This window comes from Zonotrichia leucophrys, chromosome 4, assembly GCF_028769735.1.
Source record: "Zonotrichia leucophrys gambelii isolate GWCS_2022_RI chromosome 4, RI_Zleu_2.0, whole genome shotgun sequence".
Taxonomy (NCBI): Eukaryota; Metazoa; Chordata; class Aves; order Passeriformes; family Passerellidae; genus Zonotrichia; species Zonotrichia leucophrys.
The window spans coordinates 70,364,118-70,383,898 of record NC_088173.1 but is presented as its reverse complement, the minus strand read 5'-3'; positions in this window follow the sequence as shown (position 1 = coordinate 70,383,898).

Sequence of the window (19,781 nt, the reverse complement as noted above, 5' to 3'; positions counted from 1 at the left end):
ACTAAAATAATAGAAGAAAGGATTTCATCAGAAGGCTAGGAAGGAAAGAAATAATAATAAAGTCTTGTGACTGCTCACAGCCTCGACACAGGTGGCTGTCATTGGTCATCAAGTAAAAACAATTTCACATGCTGGGTGAACAATTCTCCAGATCACATTCCAAAGCAGCAAAACATGGAGAAGCTGAAACTTCTCAGCTTCTCAGGAGAAAAGATCCTGGCAAAAGGATTTTTCATAAAATATGTCTGTGATGCCATTCACGGATGTGTTTGGAGAAGCAGTGACTTCTTTTCTGCCTCCCCTAGAGACAGAATTCCAGGTGGGAGCAGAATCCCTAAAAGACCAGGAGGAATTTTATTCATCCTCTGAGACAAGGGCTTTGCACATTCCAGTAATTTATAATTTGCCATGGAGAGAAATTCTGGCTGTCCTCCCACGGTGCTGGGCACCGCTTTGTGCAGCACGTGCAGCCTCTGACCCTAATCAGGATCCTGATTTATGGGATCATGTGAGTCCCCTGATTTACTGAGCATCTGTCTGGGATCTCCTTACAAACCCTGCTGCTCAGGGCTGCCTTCACACTGAATTTACCAGCCTGGGGCGAGCTGGCCTCTGGTAAATGGGCACAGGGTCTCGAAATCACAGTCAGACGTGATGGATGGATGGATGGATGGATGGATGGATGGATGGATGGATGGATGGATTCACTCACTATTACAGCGACCTTAGACGGTCACTGTGGTGAGAGAAGGACAAGAATCTTGTTCCTTGATCAGAAGGCTTGATTTATTGATATAAGATATATAATACATTATAACTATACTAAAAAGAAAAAGAAGTTGCAGAGAGCAGCTATGCTAAGAATAGAATAGAAGGAATGAATAACAAAGTTCTGTGTTCAAAGAATTTCCCCTGCGCTGCTCCTGTGATTGGCCCTTAGTTAGAAACATGCAAAATGAGCCAATCACAGGATCACCTGCTACATCTCACAACAGCTGATAACAATTTGTTTACATTCTTCTTCTGGGGCTCTTTGCTTCCCAGAAGAAGGACAAATCTCAAAGAAAAGATTTCTATGAAGAAATGTGTGCGACAACTCACTGCCTCTCTTTTTTTGTGCTTATCCCAAATTCGTGCCTCGAAGAGCAACGCTCATAAAATAACAAATGCTGTCTCCACGTGGATGTAATTAAAATCCAAGCATGAACACACAATTATGTGAAACTCCTTTCTTCAGCTTCCAAGCCCCACGAGGGCAGCCTTTAGGTCTGAGTTTCACTGCTGATTCACTGTGTCTTGAGTGCCTGGCAGGTTGTTATTAATTTTAATGACTTGTGTTTTCCTGCACTGGTGTTGGCAGGGGTGAGCACGGCCTGCAGCGCTCTGGGTGTAATTGCTGTGCAGATCCTGGCAGCAGAGGAGGAGGGAAATACATGGACAGATGACAAAAACCAAGCAGAAAAGCAGATTGAGCCTGGAGGAGGAAGCAGCTCTGTGAATCCTTTCTCTGTGAGTCCAAACCTCCCTTCCCAAATCACTCCAAGCCCCATCCAACCCAGCCTTGAGTGCTTCCAGGGGCATCCCTGTAATTTCTGTGCACATTTCAGAGAAGGGACTTGAGCAAGGCCTTCCAGCAGCTGAAATAACCCCTCAGGTTGATTTTTTTTTTTGGATCATCAGTGTTGGTTTTTATCCCTTCCTGTTGGTCCTGGCAGCTGGCAATGTCTCCTTGTCACCACACACTGCACTTAAAGCTTCTCCTGCAGGTTTGTGGCTCCCCATTTTGGCCAGAAATGCCATTTCTCCTGCAGTTTTCAAGCAGCTGGGGATGACTCTTGTCACAAATGTCACGGTCACTCCCAGAGATCCTGGGATAATACCTGGGATAATCTGGGAATTCCTGTTGCAGGCATGGAACAACCCTGTGTGACCCTTCCAGGACAGAGAGCCTCCAAAAAGGATAAAAATCTCTTTTGCTCTGGTCTCAGGGCTCCCTTCTGCCTCTGGCTGAATTTCCTGCTGCAGCTGAAAGCAAATTCCAGGTTTTGGCTGGATGGAGAGGAGAGGGACAGCAGGAGCAGCAAAGTTCAGCAGACACAGAGGAAGAACCTGCTGCAATTAAAACCAGGACCATGTGGTGATATTTGTTACTTCCCCAGCTCAGCAACAGCCACAGGAGGTGTGAAGAATGCCAATAACTTGTTTTTAGAATTTTAAAAGTTTAATAGTAATGAAATGGTTATAAAAATAGCAATGTAATTAGAGTAATAATAATTTGGACAATTAGGATTAGGACAATATGAGACAATAAAAACAAAGAGTTACGGACAGTCCAGGTACCTCTTTCTGGGCAAAATAAGCCTGAAAAAGGACCCACGTTAACAGAGGATTAACCCTTAAAAACAACAGCCTGTTGCATATTCATACACCTCATACATGATGCATAAATTCCATTCAAACACAGGATTCTCTCTGGTCAGTGTCAACTTCTTCCTCTGAATCCTGACAACATCTTCAGGGCTGAGTGAGGCAGGAAGAAGTTCGTTTCTCCTGATAATGGAGCAATAAATTCTCTTTCTCTGAAAGATTCAGGTGGCCTGTGGCTGCTATCTCACTGCAAGTTCTTCATTCCTCTCTTTAAAAAAAGTATCTTACATAGCATGGTTTCTATTTAACATTTTGTTATAGCCTAAAACTATATTAAACACATTACTTAAGAAAATGAATACAGCATAACTCTCACCATCATATTTTCTAAAAAATCCCTTTGCCAGGATTTCTTCTCCTGGGAAGCTGAGACACCTCAGAGAAAAATGAAAACAATTCCTATTTCATTTGCTTCTCCTGTGTTGTGCTCATGTGGAATGTGTTTGGAGATTGTTTACCCACAGGTGATTGTTCCATTGGATTCTGCTGTGAGTTGTTTTCACTCTTTGCCCAATCAGGGCCAAGCTGTGTTGGGACTCTGGAAAGAATCAGGAGTTTTCATTATTATCTTTTTAGCATTCAGTAAGTATCCTTTCTGTATTTTTGAGTATAGTTTAGTATTCTTTAATATAACATAGTATCATAAAATAATAAATTAACCTTCTAAGAACATGGAGTCAGATTCATCATTCCTCCCTTTCTCCAGGCTCCCTGCAAATACAATAAACTTCCTCTTGTTACAAGGCCTTTTAAAACTAAACTCTCCAATTAACAACTGGCACCTAGATTATTTTCCCTTTTAACCCAATAACTGATTCCTCAAAGCCCTCAGTGTGGACTTTTCTGTCCAATTACAAAATGCCACATGTACAATAATATCAAATGTATTATGTTAGAAAGTTATTAATTTTCTTAAGTAGTGTGTTAAATATACTTTTAGGTTATAACATAATGTTAAAATAGAAACTGTGATATGTAAGATACTTTTTTTAAAGAGAGGAATGAGGAACTTGCACTGAGATAGCAGCCACAGGACACCTGAATCTTTCAGAGAAAATGAATTTATTGCTCCATTATCAGGAGAAACGAACTTCTTCCTGCCTCACTCAGCCCTGAAGAGCTGTCAGGATTCAGGGGAAGAAGTTGACACTGACCAGCCAGAATCCTGTGTTTGAATGGAATTTATGCATCATGTATGAGTTGTATGAATATGCAACAGGCTGTTGTTTTTAAGGGTTAATCCTCTGTTAATGTGGGTCCTTTTTCGGGCTTATTTTGCCCAGAAAAAGGTACCCTGACTGTCTGTAACTCTTTGTTTCTATTGTCTCATAGTGTCTTAATCCAAATTGTCCAAATGCTTATTACCCTAATTACATTGCTATTTTTATAACCATTTTATTATCATTAAAATTCAATTTTTTTAAAAAAACCCCAAGTGATCGGCGTTTTTCACATTTCCCGTATTTCCTCTCCCAGGGTTCGCATCCTCCTCCTTGAGAGGCAGGACGGGAGGGCGGTGCCCGGGGAGCGCTCGCTAATGAGATCAGTGGTTTATTTTCATTTAATGGGCTGCCCGAGGCCGTGCCGGGGCTGGAAAAGCCCGGGCCCCTTTGTTTCAGCTGTAAATTGCCATTTAACTCGACAGCTCCGCTCCCATTGTTGGCCGTGTAAGGATGGAGCGAGGTAAAGGAGGGGATGAAAAGCTGGGGTGACACCAGGGAGAAAGGGAGACGGGGTCAAAGCCAAGGGCAGGGACGGGAGATCCCCCACGCCCTTCCCCTGACAACAGAGCAATTTATTTCTGTTGGAAGACACTTTTATGTCCTAATTTTAGCTTCCTTTTAGCTGGTAAACAGGGAGTATTATCGCGCTGGCGAGAATAGGAATCACGTTCACACAACCCCCGCTTGCAGATAATTTCAATCCGATGTTCAGCCCTTCTTGCTCACGTCGTTATTTTACAGTTAGCAAAAGCAGCAGCAATCAAATCTCATTTTGTGTGAAAAATTAGTATTTTATTATTGGCTTTTCGCAAATATGAAAATTAATATTATATGTGTTATGTTAGAAAGTTATGCTGTGTTAATTTTCTAAAGTAGCGTGTTAAATATAACTTTAGGTTATAACAAAATATTAAAATAGAAACTATGCTATGTAAGATACTTTTTAAAGAAAGGACTTACAACAAGATAGCAGCCACAGGACACCTGAATCTTTCAGAGAAAGAGAATTTATTGCTCCATTATCAGGAGAAATTGACTTCTTCCTGCCTCACTCAGCCCTGAAGAGCCGTCAGGATTCAGAGGACGAAGTTGACACTGACCAGACAGAATCCTGTGTTTGAATGGAATTTATGCATCACTAATTAGGTGTATGAATATGCAACAGGCTGTTGTTTTTAAGGGTTAATCCTCTGTTAACGGGTGTCCTTTTTTTGGGCTTATTTTGCCCAGAAAAAGGTGTCTGGACCGTCAATAACTCTTTGTTTCTATTGTCTCATATTGTCCTAATCCAAATTTTTATTACTCTAATTATATTACTATTTTTATAACCATTCTATTATCATTAAACTTTTAAATATTAAAAACAAGAGAACGGCGTTTTTCACCTTTTGCATCCCCAGCCTTGTTTTATTGTGTTGCCAGCACAACACAGAGGAGCGGGGTAAAAATGAAGAGAGCATCAACACGAGGGGCTTTGTGGAGTTCTGCAGATGCTCTCCGGGGCAGCTTCGCCCCTCCTCCTTTTTTAGCTCTTGTCTCGCTTTTTCTCAGTGCCCTCTCCTCTGCACAAAGCCCTCCTCGGCTCCAAACCTCTCCCAGCTGGTGGGGAAAGGAGAGTTTGTCATCATTGTCATCATTGTCCCCAGCTCTGTCCGTGTGGCTGCCGTGCCAGGCGAGCCCAGCGTTCTTCAGACAACAAAGAATATTTCACAGATATTTTTTGCAGGCAGCAATTTGGCGTTTTCTTTGCTCTGGTGCAAGACTGGATCATTTCTAATTATCTGGGATTGTGAATTGTGTCTATTTTTGTGCAGGGAGATGGCAGATTTCCCTATTTATTATTATTTATTTTTTTTTTTTAATCTTGGAAAATAGCTTTTCCTTTGTCTCCCCCAGAACAAAGAAACGTGAACACACGATTTAAACAGCGCTGGGCTGAGCCCATCCCCAGGGGGAAGGCGCTGCCTTTAATGGGGTTACACGCAGCAGAAATAAATTTGGCCAGGAGTCTGCAATCACTGCCTGAATTAATGGAGAAAAGAGGGTTCTTTGGAGCAGGCTGAATAGCCCAGCTGCAGCAATTATCTCCTCACTCAGCAGAATGACGACAAAATTAGTTCCAGATATAAAACCAGGCAGCAGAGGCGAGACACCCACCGGGGATTTATTTCCCAGTTAAGGACACTGGAAGTTCCCTTTTCATCTCTATCACCCATCAGAGATTTATTTCCCAGCTAAGGATTCTGGAGTTTCCCTTTCCATCCGTGTCACCCACCGGGGATTTATTTCCCAGTTAAGGACACTGGAAGTTCCTTTTGCATCCAAGTCTCCCATTAGGGATTTATTTCCCAGTTAAGTCACCCACCCAGGATTTATTTCCCAGTTAAGGATACTGGAGGTTCCCTTTCCATCCATGTCACCCACTAGGGATTTATTTCCCAGTTAAGGATTCTGGAGGTTCTCTTTCCACCCATGTCTCCCCTCCAGGATTTGTTTCCCAGTTAAGGACACTGGAGGTTCTCTTTCTATCCATGACACCACTGGGTATTTTTTTCCCAGTTTGGGATACTCAAGTTTGCCTTTCCATCCACGTCACCCACCCAGGATTTCTCAGTTAAGGATTCTGGAGGTTCCCTTTCCATCCGTGTCACCCACCGGGGATTTATTTCCCAGTTAAGGACACTGGAAGTTCCCTTCCCATCCATGTCTCCCACTAGAGATTTATTTCCCAGTTAAGGATTCTGGAGGTTCCCTTTCCATCTGTATCATCCACCTGGGATTTATTTCCCAGTTAAGGATTCTGGAGGTTCTCTTTCCATCCATGTCTCCCATTAGAGATTTATTTCCCAGTTAAGGACTCTGGAGGTTCTCTTTCTATCCATGACACCACTGGGTATTTTTTTCCCAGTTTGGGATACTCAAATTTGCCTTTCCATCCATGTCTCCCATTAGGGATTTATTTCCCAGTTAAGGACACTGGAAGTTCCTTTTGCATCCATATCTCCCATTAGGGATTTATTTCCCAGTTAAGTCACTCACCCAGGATTTGTTTCCCAGTTAAGGATTCTGCAGGCTCCCTTTCCGTCTGTATCACCCACCCAGGATTTATTTCCCAGTTTAAGGAAAATGGAGGTTCCCTTTCCATTCACGTCACCCACTGGGGATTTATTTCCCAGTTAAGGACACTGGAAATTCCATTCCCTTTCCATACATGTCTCCCCTCCAGGATTTATTTCCCAGTTAAGGATTCTGGAGGTTCTCTTTCTATCCATGACACCACTGGGTATTTTTTTCCCAGTTTGGGATACTCAAATTTGCCTTTCCATCCATGTCACCCACCCAGGATTTCCCAGTTAAGGATTCTGGAGGTTCCCTTTCCATCTGTATCATCCACCTGGGATTTATTTCCCAGTTAAGGATTCTGGAGGTTCCCTTTCCATCCGTGTCACCCACTGGGGATTTATTTCCCAGTTAAGGACACTGGAAATTCCATTCCCTTTCCATACATGTCTCCCCTCCAGGATTTGTTTCCCAGTTAAGGACACTGGAGGTTCCCTTTCCATCTCTATCACCCATCAGAGATTTATTTCCCAGCTAAGGATTCTGGAGTTTCCCTTTCCATCCATGTCACCCACCGGGGATTTATTTCCCAGTTAAGGATTCTGGAGATTCCCTTTCCATCCATGTCACCCACCCAGGATTTATTTCCCAGTTTAAGGAAAATGGAGGTTCCCTTTCCATCTGTATCACCCACTGGGGATTTATTTCCCAGTTAAGGATTCTGAAGGTTCTCTTTCCATCCATGTCTCCCATTAGAGATTTATTTCCCAGTTAAGGACACTGGAGGTTGCCTTTCCACCCCTCATGGCTCTCCTGGGTTTCACAAGAAGCCGCACATCTGTTTGTGCAATTTCATTCCTTTTTTTCAAGGATTTGGCGAAGTTTTGTCCCAAATCACCTCCCTGTTCTCCAATTCCTGCCTTTAAAACTTCCCAGTGTGGCTGAGCCTTGTCGTGGTCATAGCTGGGGGTGCAGGGAGCAGCTCCTCACACCTACAGTGATTGACACAGATATTTATCCATCTTTTGGGATAATTATCCATTCTAGGTGGGTGATTTGGTTCTGGGGAAAGCCAAATATGAGATTTTTTGGGTGGACATGCCCCAGCCATGCTGAGCCCCAGAATCTCCCTGTGCTGAGCTGATTCCTCAGTGTGGGCAGCAGGGGAAGGGGGGGATTCTGCCCTGCTCAGGTGAGACCCCACCTGCAGAGCTGCCCCAGCCCCAGGTCCAGCATCAGGAGGACCTGGAGCTGCTGGAACCAGTCCAGAGAAGGCCACGGAGCTGCTCCAGGGCTGGAGCATTGGATGGTGGGCAAAAAGAAACCGGCACATTAATTTTGTGGTTTTATTTTAAATATCTACAGGAAGGACATTAAAAAAAAATTATGATAGCCTCAGTAATATATAATATAATTATATATTAAAAATAAAAACTAAATAGAAATAAATAGAAATAAAATATAAATATATAAAATATATAATATAAATACAGAAAATAAAAATAAAATATAATTATAAAATATATAAACATACAATATATAATATAATTAAAATAAATATGATCTATAATATAATTATATATTTTTATATAAGGTATATATAATATACATTATATATAATATAGAAAATATCTTAAATATCTATTATAATGAAAAATAAAATTATAACTAAAATTATAAGATATATTAATTATAGATATAGATATAGATATAGATATAGATATATGAATAAATAAATATTATATAGAAATAAAAATGTCATATAATTTAAAATTATAATTTCTGGAGCCAGTCCAGAGGAGGCCACAGAGCTGCTCCAGAGTTGGAGCCCCTCTGCTCTGGATCCAGGCTGGGAGAGCTGGGGGTGCTCACCTGGAGAAGGGAAAATTCCAGGGAAACCTCAGAGTCCCTGAAGGGGCTCCAGGAGAGCTGGAGAGGGATTGGGGACAAGGGATGGAGGGACAGGAGCCAGGGAATGGCTTCCCACTGCCAGAGGGCAGGGTTAGATTGATAGTAGGGAGAAATTCTTCTCTGTGAGAAGAATTTTATATCTATAATAGATTAAAGATCCATAATTATAATTAAAAGAAAATTATCATTAATATTATAAGACATATTAAGAATATATATATATATATTACATAGAAATAAAAATTATAATATAATTAAAAATTCTAATAGCCTCCACTGAAGGAGGTTCAGAAGAAAAGCCTGTGATTTATTTAAAGAGGGTTTTTTCCCCCCTCTCCTCCTGGTACTCGGAGGCACGCAGAGCTTTGACTGGGATGAAAGCCTCGATTGCAGTTCGGCTTGTGAGCCCCGCACCCCTCTGTGAGCAGCACTTTGTGCATTGTGCTCCTGCAAATAACCCAGCTGCTGCCAGCCGGTGTCACACGGGGCGCCAGGACAGGGCTGGCACTGCCCCCTCCCCGGGGAAAGCTGGCCAGGGAGAACCTCAGCGGTGGGAAAAGCCCTCGGGAAGGGATTGCCCAGCTGGCTCAGCGCTGAGTTACTCAGGAGTGAAAAACGCCGACGGCTTGTTTTTAAAATTTTATAAAGCTGAATAATAACAAAATGGTTATAAAAATAGCAATATAATTAGAGTAATAATTATTTGGACAATTAGGATGTAGGACAATATGAGACAATAAAAACAAAGAGTTATGGACAGTCTGGGTAGCTCTTTCTGGGCAAAATAAGCCCAAAAAAGGACCCACATTAACAGAGGATTAACCCTTATAAACAACAGCCTGTTGCATATTCATACATCTCATACATGATGCATAAATTCCATTCAAACACAGGATTCTGTCTGGTCAGTGTTTACTTCTTCCTCTTAATCCTGACAGCTCTTCATGGCTGAGTGAGGCAGGAAGTTCGTTTCTCCTGATAATGGAGCAATAAATTATCTCTCTCTGAAAGATTCAGGTGTCCTGTGCCTGCTATCTCACTGCAAGTCCTTTCTTTAAAAAAAAACATCTTACATAGCATAGTTTCTATTTTAACATTTTGTTATAACCTAAAACTACATTTAACACGCTACTTAAGAACATGAATACAGCATAACTTTCGAACATAACACGTGTAATATTCATTTTAATAATTGCAAAAAGCCAATCATAAAATATGCATTTTTCACATCAGGGAACAGGAAAATTGGCTGCCTCCATCCCACACTGCTCATCACAGTCACAGTGAGTGGCATCAGGTGACAGCCACAAGCCTGAGGCTCTGGGGGATTTCAGGAGGTGGATGCTGTCCTTGGGGTGAAATGCAAAAAGTCATCACTTCCTGTCGAGTCTTAACTTCTTTTTGCCAGGGTTGGGATTAAATGTGTGAGATGGTACTTCTTGTTTGGACTCAGATCAATGTTACATTCCTACAGACCCTGAGTTCTGCAGCACTTCGCTCTAATAAACTAAAAATGGAGCCCCATCTCTCTCTCTACAAGGCCTTTTAAGGATAAACTGTCCAATTAAGAAATAACACTTAAGTATTTTTAGTTTTAACCCAATAACCAACAACCCATGGTCCACAATGTGGGCATTTTTATCCAATTACGCCAAACAACCCAAACCCATGGAGAAGAAAGTGAAGAAGGACCAGCCTCTGCTCTAAAACCTCCATCTTGTCTTATATATATAGCTATATTCTAAAACCTTAAACTCTGAGTTTTGCACCCTATGATGTTACACATTTCTATTCAAACTTCACACCCACAATCCCAATTCTATTATTTAATTTTGGAAGCCTTCTCCAAGACCTCAGGTCAAATTCAGTGTTCTCCTGGGGATAAGGATTTTGTCAGCATAGAAAGTCTGAAAAATTCTCAGCATACAGGGTTCCAACAACTTCTCAGCCTTTTCCCAGCTGGCAGAGCTCTGGGAATCTCTCTGTGCTTGTGCAGAGAATATTTTAATCTCAGCTGCTGTTATTAGTATTATCACAGCTAATGGTAATCGATAAATTAAGGGCAATGGGATTCCCCGCTGAGACATCGCTCTGCCGAGCCTCAGCACTTTGCAAACACCCACTGGGAGAGCCATTCCTGCTGGAATCGCTGTGGAGCCGCCTGGGACAGCCCTGGGGGAGATAGAGAGCTGTAAATCACCTTCTTGTAGGGGCTGGTGTTGGTTTAGTGCGAGGATAAATGTTGAAGTGAAGGGAGCGACCCACCTTTGTTGGTTCAGCATCTGACTCCGATTTATTGATCAACCAGGCACTTTTTATAACAGTGTTAATTCACTTCATGCATATTGCAAAACCTGAGCTCTCGATAGGCTGTAGAGAAAACTTCAGCTCCTCCTTTTGTTTACAGTACCTGAAGTTAGTTTATTGAAACCAAGATCAGTGTTCTCACCATGATATGAAAAGTTCTCAAAACCTTTATATCTGTTCCCAGAATGGCCATCTGTTCCCAGAGCAGCCAAGGACAGAATATTGCTTGTTTTTGAGGAAACGGTCTGAGAATCTTGTTGTTTATATAAAAGGTGGCTGAGAACCTTAATTATTTACAGAATCAAGCCTGGGAAAGGCTGCTTTACAGCAGGCTTCTATCTTTCCCTCAGCTGAGTACCTTCATGGCCTCTTTCTTTAAGCCATGTCTGAACCAGGCTCTCCACAGATAAAGCGCCCACAAAGGCTTTTGTGCTGAGGGTTAGAGTGCCACAATTCCTGCCCATGCTCGAGGGATGAGAAATCAGGGATGCTGTCTTTATCAAATCAGTTTTTTTCTTGTGAAGAGCCCAAGATCTTTGAATTTGGCCCATAGGGTGTGCCACAACATGGTGAGGTTGGCAAAGATGAAATAATCTGAAATATTCTGTGTAACAAGGGAGAGGATAAGAGGAAACAGCCTCAGGTTGCTCCAGGGTGGGTTAGATTGGATATTAGAGAAAATTTCTTCATGGAAAGGGTTGTCCAGCCCTGGCACAGGCTGACCAGGGGTGGAATCACATTCTTGAGGGGATTCAAAGAACAAAGGGATGTGTCATTTGAGGACATGGTTTAGTGGTGAACATGGTGCTGAGTTAATTCTTGAACTTGGTGATTTTAGAGGTCTTTTTCAACCTCAGTGATTCTATGATTTGATTCATCCCTGCCCAAGTGCTTCCAGCTTGTCCCACAGCACAGACCAGTGGCTCTTCCTACAGTAATTTGGGGAAAAAATTGATGGGAGCCACCAAAAGGGGCTGGGATGATGCAAGATTTGAAGTTTTTTGAGTCATGGAGAAGTAGCTCCAGCAAAGCCTGACCCCTCCAACACTCAGCACTCAGAAGAGAGCAGACAAAAAGCAGATTTTGGGCTCTCACTTCCTAAGATGTGGAGCCAAAACAGAGCTCACAGGAGCCTCTGCAGTGAGTTGTCCATGCCCCCGCTGTGGCTTCCCAGGCAGCTCCTACTTCTACATCTCCTTAAGTTCTCTGAGGATGAGACCTCTCAGTGAGACCCTGAGGATTAAGTTAAGTTCTACATCTCCCTACACAGTCTTACTTCTACATCTCCCTTAAGTTCTCTGAAGATTTTTTAGCTCATGAAACACAGCAAAGGCTGCTGGCCAGTGCTGGAATGGATTTCTCTTGGATCCTCTCTTTTTCAGTAGTGATTTCCTCAGCATGTTAAGCAACAGGTTGGAACATTTCCCTTTCCAGCTGTCCTAGACAGGGAGAGACGATTTTATTACTAACCCCAGATTTACAGCTCGTTGTGCCTGTGTGCTTTGTCAAGCTGTGTGTTTCACAAGAATAATTGGGAAGGGGGAAGTTCTCCACTTGGGGATCTTTCCTTCCCAAGGCTTCATTAAATGAGCTGCTCTGTTTTCCTTGCCGGTAGCTGCGAAAGCGCCACGCGCCGAGAGGCGGAGAATTTACCAAATCCAATGTTTTTCTGTGTTCATTCCCTCCCAAATCTCTGTAACTGCATATCTGATTTGCAGAGGGTCTTTTTGTGGTGGCCTCCAGGCTGACCTGCTCAGAGCAAGCCATAAAATGTGCCATGCTCCTCTAATTTGTCTTGGTAGCGGAGGGACGCGGCGGCTCGCGAGCACGGAATGCTCCAAATCCAACGTTTTTTTCCATGTGCATTTACTCCCAAATCTCTGTAACTGCATATTTAACTTGCAGAGGGTCTTTTTGTGGTGGCCTCCAGGCTGACCTGCTCGGAGCAAGCCATAAAATGAGCCGTGTTCCTCTAATTTGTCTTGGTAGCGGAGGGACGCGGCGGCTCGCGAGCGCGGAATGCTGCCACACAGAGAGGCCTTGCTGAGAACATCCCAGTCTGCCTCTGGTAGAGCTCCAGGATCCATGCTGAGCATCAAATCCATGATTAAATGGCTCCAGGGGACACAATGCGTTCGTCCCCATCCATCACTGAACAAAACCTGGGAGCTGAGCCCGGCACGGTGCTCTGGCTGCTGGCTTTGTCCCAGTTTTGTCCCTGCGGGTTCCCACAGCCCCTCCACCAAGCTGTGAGCTCAGCCTTCCTCCCTCTGGAGCGGGGCAGGATGGAGGAAGAGGATGGAGTGCTGCTGGTTGTAATTACCATCAACTTTGTTTTCATGGATGAGTGAAAATGAGTTTAATTTCAATTTCCGCAGAGGGTGAAGGGAATCTCTGCTCGCTGTTTGTTGACCACACTCCTGAATTTCCACGGGGCAAGCCAAAAATCTGAAGGAAAAAAAAAAACATCTTTCCAAGTGATCTCATTGTTGTTTCCTTCCCCTGGAGCCAACAAACAGAGTGCACAGTGAAGTGGTCAGCAAGGTACTGCTCCATCGGATATCCAGGAAACACTGCAGGGAACCTGCTCAGGAGCTGCATTTTGCCCTGAAAGAGGCTCAAAAGGGGATTGAGAGGCAGTGGTGACTCTGCAGGGTGGAATTCAGTGATGGAGCCTGAGGACATAAATGTTCTTTGGAGAAAAAGGAGGGATTCAGAGGATTTAGGTCTCTGATCCCACTGCAGCACCAGTGGTTCCCTCCCCTTGCAAAGGATGTGGGAAGCACTGGAATGAACATGGAGGTGGGTGGGAAGCTCTTGGAGATGAATCAGCAGCATGAAAATCCTGCTTAGATGAAATGCTGACAAAAGGAGATGAAAAGCTTAGATGGATTTTCCCTTCCTGACATGCCTGGCATTCTCAGCTCACATTTCTGAGACAGAAACCATTGCAAGCTGAAAATGGGGAGTCCAGGAAATCAAAATTCCTGCTAAGGAGAAATCCTGGCTGATTTCTGGGAGGAATGGTGGGTGAAAGATGAAGGGAAATCCTCTTGGAGGGAAAGAGATTCTGAGGGTCTGTTTGGAAGAGGAAAACCAGGAGAAATTTTTATGGAGAAATTTTCATGGCTCCTTCATGACAAGGGCCTGGAGTGCCAGGACAAGGGGAATGGCAGAGGAGACATTTAGATGGAAGATTGGGAAGAAATTCTTTGCTGCGAGGGTGGTGAGGCCCTGGCACTGGCTGCCTGGCTCTGCTCACAGCAGGGAGGTGGATCAAAGATCATCTTTAAGGCCTCTTCCAACCCAAACCATTCTGGAATTCTATGATCCATATCTTCATAGAAACCGTATCAATTTCACATTATGATGCAAGGGAGTTATAGCAAACAGAAGCATCCTGGCCAATTCACTTTCTTAATCATCTGTGGATGCCTTAGGAGGAGCCCAGAGCTCTCCAGGACCACCAGCTGAGGAGCTCTGCCCAACAAGGAGAAGTTTGAAGATGCTCTTCCCTTGCACATCCAGCCTTTGAAGATACTGCACTACCTGAAGTTGCAGCCTCTCCCCAGCCCAACAGGCAGAGACTTGAGAGGGAGCTGCAAAATCTGATGCTGCTGGCTTAAATCGGGTTTTAAGCAGTGTATCCTCAGGCAGTGTTGAGAGGAGGCTCCTGGAAGGGTGAAGCACAATGCAGGGAGGGATTTGAGCTCTGGAGGAAGCGGATGGACAGGTGGAATTGTCCTGGAGATAACGAGGTGCGGGGAGCCACACAGCAAATGCTCTGGCCTGCTTCTCTGCCATCGAGGCTTAAAAGTGGGAAAAAGATGAGTGTAGGCTCCAGAGGTGTGCACCACCTGGGAGCTGAGGTGTCTAGGGAGGTTTGGGCAAGCAGTGGGAAGGAACAGGCCCTGGGAAATCTTGAGGTTTGGGTACAGGGAGTGTCCCAAAGAGATTTCAGTGTCCCATCCAGGCAGAGACTTGAGAGGGAGCTGCAAAATCTGGTGCTGCTGGCTTAAATCAGGTTTTAAGCAGTGTATCCTCAGGCAGTGTTGAGAGGAGGCTCCTGGAAGGGTGAAGCACAATGCAGGGAAGGATTTGAGCTCTGGAGGAAGCGGGATGGGACAGGTGGGAAGTTGTTCCTGGAGATAACGAGGTGCAGGGGAGGCCACACAGCAAATGCTCTGGGGCCTGGCTTCCTCTGCTCATCTGGGGCTCAAAAAGTGGGAAAAAAGATGAGTGTAGGGCTCCAGGAGGTGGTGGCCACACACCTGGGATGCTGAGGGTGTCTAGGGGGAAGTTTTGGGCAAGCAGTGGGAGAGGAACAGGTCCCAGGGAGATCTTTGAGGTTTGGGGTACCAGGGAGTGTCCCAAGGAGATTTCAGTGTCTCCATCCAGGCAGAGACTTGAGAGCAAGCTGGGGAGCTGCAAAATCTGGTGCTGCTGGCTCAAATCAGGTTTTAAGCAGTGTATCCTCAGGCAGTGTTGAGAGGAGGCTCCTGGAAGGGTGAAGCACAATGCAGGGAAGGATTTGAGCTCTGGAGCAAGCGGGATGGGAGAGGTGGGAAGTTGTTCCTGGAGATAACGAGATACAGGGAGGCCACACAGCAAATGCTCTGGGGCCTGGCTTTCTCTGCTCATCTGGGGCTCAAAAAGTGGGAAAAAAGATGAGTGTAGGGCTCCAGGAGGTGGTGGCCACACACCTGGAATGCTGAGGGTGTCTAGGGAGAGGTTTTGGGCAAGCAGTGGGAGAGGAACAGGTCCCAGGGAGATCTTTGAGGTTTGAGGTACCAGGGAGGTTTCAGTGTCTCCGTCCTTGGATGGTTTCAGGACCAAACTGAAGAAAGCCCAGAGCAACCTGGTGTGACCTCATGGATGATCCTGCTTTGTCACTATAGGACACAAAAGAACACAAGCTCACAGAGCTGTTTTCAAGGTGAAGAAAAAAGGGAAGTTTGTTTTCTGACTCCAACATTTATAGTTTTCCAAAAGTGACAGCGGATTGGAGGGTGACAGTGCCACCTCTCCAATGACACTGGTTAAACCAACAGTCTGTCAACTTTCTCCTCTTCCATAAAGGAATGCAAAACAATGAGTTATTTACAGAAAGTGTGTGAGAAAGTTCACTACAAGAATGTCAACATCAGAAGGCTTAGAAAATCCTAGAAAACTAGGGTGACACTGCTTTGAGAAGAAGGTTGGACTAGAAATGTCCTGAGGTCCCTTCCAACTTGAATTTCCCTCTGATCTAAACCATATCCAGAATGTTCCTTCTTTTGAAGAACCTTTCCAGAGCATCCAGGGCGTCAGGGAAGAGACACCGGCACACCCTTCCAGACAGCAATTTCCTGATTTTTTGCAGACCAAATTTCATGCTGGTAAATCTAATATGGCCAAAGAAGATGGTCTTCAAGTCCCTTCCAACCCAAATTATTCCAGGATCTCACAGCACCTGGAGATGTCCCAAAACATGAAGAAGCCATGACATAAAATTATTCTTGGGGCAGTGGTTTGTTCTCCCATCAGCCAGCAAACATCTCTTTGCTCCATCCACTGTTGGAAAAGCCAAAAAGAACTTCAGCAGTGACCTCCACCAGCACCAAATTCCCTCTTTGCATGGAGCCAGTTTGCAAACAGAACATCCAAAAAATCCTTCCCATTTCCTGGTCAACCTCAGCCACCTCTGTTTCTCAGCCAAACTCTTCATTTACAAAGAGCAGTGGCTATAACAAAACAAGTCTGGGTAACTCAGGGTCAGCACTGCTATTTTTTGAGACGTTTCCTGCGCTTGCAGGATCTTGGTTTGTGTTGTGTCTCCATCTTGTGTTGTGTCTCCATCACCTCCTGCATCTCCACCCTGTGTTTGATGGGTGTGTGGTGCCAGATTCAGGGTGGTATAAACAAGCAGATCTCAGCTTGTTGGAATAACTAACCCTTTTGTTTTCTTTGACCTGGGGGCTGCTTTTTTTTGTGGTGAGAATAAAACAGTAATTTCAGGCCAGAGGAAATTTTAATATCTCTCCTCCTAAAATAGCACTAGAGAAGAATGAAGATTTTTCTAGCCTGAAGAACTTGGATAGATGAAGTAGGAGGCTTTTTATAGCCATCATCATTTATTACTTAATTTTCCCTGCCCAGGTAAAAGTGGGAAACTTTTCAAACAGTCTCATTTTATTCCTTTCTCAAGCTATTCATAAATTTTTCAGTAAGAGCTCTGTAGGCAGCAAGTCCATTCTCTGAGTGAACATCCATTGCCTGGAGGGTGGACTCCTCTGAAACATTCATGGGATCCCATAAATACAACAGGATCCCATAAATCTGAGCAAAAAGGAAGAAAAACAGTTCTTGGGAAGCACAGCAAGGGAGGACCTTGTTTGTTTACCATGCAAGCACAGTACAATTCATGTTTTCTCTCCAAGAAATCAGAATTATTTCCTTAAAAGTGTTGTTGCATTAGGAAAATAGATCCTTGATGCTACGGAGGGATAAGGAAAACGCAAATTGAAAGCCCTAAAGGATGGATCCTTGGCTGAAAGTGGGATTTGTGAGTCATAAAGCTTTTCTGTTTGGATTTATTTGGAGCTGCTGACTCAGGGGTTATTTCTGGGGTTGCCTTTGCCCATCAGGGATGGAGACAGATCTTCCTGGGGTTCCACCATCCTGGGAAGTCCTGCAGGATGGCTCATGGATGGTTCCTTAGTGTGCACCAGAATGTCAAAGCCATCCTACAGCCCACATTCCCAGCAGCCAACGTTTTCCATGGGAAGGGTTGTGCAGGTCCCAGTGGGATGGGATGTACCAATCAATTTTTGTATAAAATTCATCCTCCAGCCTCACTGAGCAACCATCAGCCCAGGGTGGGAAGTTTAGGCTTTCCTCATGGATGGGGGAATAAAGAACCTCTCCAGGTGCACATCTCAGGGTGAACAGCTAATTTTGGCCTCTCTGTGTGTACAGAATTGTTTTGTCCAGCAGGGATTTGCTAAAAATAAACAGATATCCAGGGAAGAGGGTGTGCAGGCAGCTGTCTCCGTGGGGAGAGGCCAACCCTGAGGTACCCAAGCTGAAAACACAGCGAGGATCAGCCCTACCAGCTCAACCCAGATCTGCTGTTTGCTTTTGGACAAGATCTGGGTCAGCAGGACCCACCAAGGAACACCATGAGCATCTTTCCCCCTCTTTCCAAACCACTCTGCCTCCCCTCTTCCTCTCTTTGGGAACTGTTGTGGGTTTCACTCAGCTTCTGCAGCCCTCAAAACGTGCAACAATAGTGGGATAGGGAAGCTCAGGAAGCTGGAGAGCAGGAACAATAGCTGATGTCACCTTCTTTCCCCTTCCACCTCACCTCCCTCCTTCTCCAGGAAGCCTGACCTCTCTGTTGGGTGTTTTCCAGGTTGTTGGCCTGATTTGTCACCCCAAGGGAAATATGAGGCTGCAGGCCACAGCAGCAGTGTGAAATATCTCCTCTTGTTGGCTGAAAGAGTTTTTGGGGAAAAATATCCCTAAATCCAGTCCTTGGAATATCCCTGTTCCCTCTCCTCTCCCACCATAGCCTTGATGTGTTCCTGGCGTTTGGAGTGCCTGGGCAGGCTCATGGAGATGGAGAGGAGATGGAAGAGAGGAGATGGAAGGAGCCAACACAGCACCCAGATGTTTCAGGGGAAGGATGTGCTGCCAGGACATGTCTCCTTCCTTATGTAGGTGTTGGATGTAGAGGGGGCTTGGGAAAGGCTCCTGGAAGCTGGTGGTTCATGGACTGGCATGGGACAGGCAGCAGGAGCTCTGCAGGACACTGTCCCACTCAGCAAAGGACAAGAGGAGCAGGAGAGATGCATTTCAGGATCCTTCTAGAGGGAAGCCAAGGGTTTTTAGCAATTCTATCCACTTTTCCTTCCAGGCCTTCAGCTCCTGTTGGTGATGCTGCCTTAGCAAGCTCAAAGTGTGTCCAGGGGCTCCAAAAACAGGAAGAATTTGGGATTGGGATGGTGCCAGCTCCTTGTCAGCACAACCTGTGCCACGGGGACTTGCCTGTGCATGGCACCATCAGAATTTTATCAAGGGCAGCTAAAATGCTTTCCAGTGGCTGCAGGGCAGCTGGGCCACGGCCCAGAATATTTATTTATCTTGTCTTTGCTCTGTGGCACTGAGCAAAGTCCGATTTGGTTTTTGGGGAAAAAAGGAAAGAGCACTTTGGAACATGTTCTCTGCACCAGGTTAAAAGTGAGGTGGGAGTGAGAGCCTCTGAGTGTTCCCCACTGAATTGAGATCCTTTGGGATGGGAAAAGGAGCTTGCTCCAGGCAGCCCCATGTCTCCATCACACCCCGAAGCTGCAGATTTGGGGCTTTATACTGCTGCTGGTGTAATTAAAATAAGATGCAGACAAGAGGTGTTATCCCACTCTCCACCAGGGATGAGGAGCTGGGGAGATTAATGGTGCAGGGAACTCGTCAGAGATTAGCACTGGGGGATGGGGATTAACGTTCTGGGGGAGAATGAGAGCCTCCACAGCAAATTCAGCTTTCCTTGATGCTTACTCAACCTCTACTCCTTCCCCCAGGGGGAGGCAGGAGCATGCAGGAGGAGCAGGATATGCTGAAGGATGTGTGATCAATAGATTTTAGCCACGTGCCCCCTCAAAGCCTGGCTCCAGATCCTTCCCTGAGTAGTGACAACCTCAGTTCTTTGTAGATCCTTGCAGGTTTTCTGTGCAGGACCCAAAATCCCTGCTCCTGCTCCCTGGGGTGCTGCCTCAGTTGTTTGGCAATGGTGACACATCAGTAAAATAATCAGTAAAAATCTTCCCCAGGAGAAGACTGGGGAAAGGGTGTCAGGGGCCAGCAAGGCTGGGATCT